This window comes from Aplysia californica, unplaced genomic scaffold (genome assembly GCF_000002075.1).
Source record: "Aplysia californica isolate F4 #8 unplaced genomic scaffold, AplCal3.0 scaffold00015, whole genome shotgun sequence".
Classification (NCBI taxonomy): Eukaryota; Metazoa; Mollusca; class Gastropoda; order Aplysiida; family Aplysiidae; genus Aplysia; species Aplysia californica.
The window spans coordinates 1,107,528-1,108,696 of NW_004797285.1; positions in this window are offsets into that span (position 1 = coordinate 1,107,528).

A 1,169-nucleotide genomic window follows, 5' to 3' on the forward strand; every position below is an offset into this window, starting at 1 on the left:
GGGGTATAGCTACGCATCATCAAGTGGGTGCACTCTTTACTGAATTTCTGCAACTGTGTGCATTTGTGGGAATGCCGTCGTTTTATATGTAGACGTTCTGATACCCTCATCGACATAATTTAGATAAATAAGGAGGGGGATTTCCGACCCCGGCTGTTCGGGTTAGCCAGGGCTGAGAGGGTTACAAAAACCCAGTAGAGAGACTGAGCTTCTCGATAAAAATTCTCCCCACTCAGAAATCCAACTGGGGTCTCTCCTTCGTGTAACATCGAAGTGCATAACCGCTCCTCGAGAGACTCCGGTCATGCGGGGAAGTATGAGGACCGTTAACATTTGACGTTATTACTTGATCTCGCAAGCCCTGATGGAAACCTTAGGCTGATTCTAGCTGTAGTTCTTGTTCAGCTTGAATAAAAAATGTCTGCACTTTGAAATGAAAAGGCGAATGATGTTATATTTATTCGACCCCTCGTCATAAAGAGTGCGTTCAAGCTGCACAGTGTTGAATAAAGGCATCTTAGGTTGTGCTGACATTTATTTTTCAAAGTTGTCAAATTTTTGTTCTTGCTATTTTTACAGAAATCTAACTCCGACTCGCACTATTCCGCTTATCATCAACTGCTTTGCCACGTCAATAGTTGGCTATGTTTCTTTGTTACTGCACTGGTATTGAAGGTCAAATGACAAAGAAGGGTATCTCAGAATCTCATAAAAGCCGATTGACTGATGCGACGGTGAGTCGTCGGCCTAGTTTTTCAAGGCTGCCTTACAGTCTGTAACCTTTTTACTTTAATATAGGCGTGGAAGCTTTTGTTCCTTGCGAAAATCTGCCTCGCAAATAAATTGAAGTTTTCCATTCACTGTTTTGGGTAGGAGGAGGAGACAATTAATATAACGACATTTGACAATAGGAAGCGCACGTAACGGATTGGCATAACTTACTTTAATTAAAAGAAAGACATATGAGGTGAACATCTATGTTTCTCTCTACAATTAATGAAAATCCTTACTTCCACAGATGAAACATGGAATAGCTCATGTTGATCTAAAGGAATTCCGTCTAAAATGGGAATATACAATGATTTCTATACATCTCTTGGTACATCTTCCACGATTAAAATGTCTACACCTATAATAGAGACTACTGCATTATTTCCCAATGTGAATCC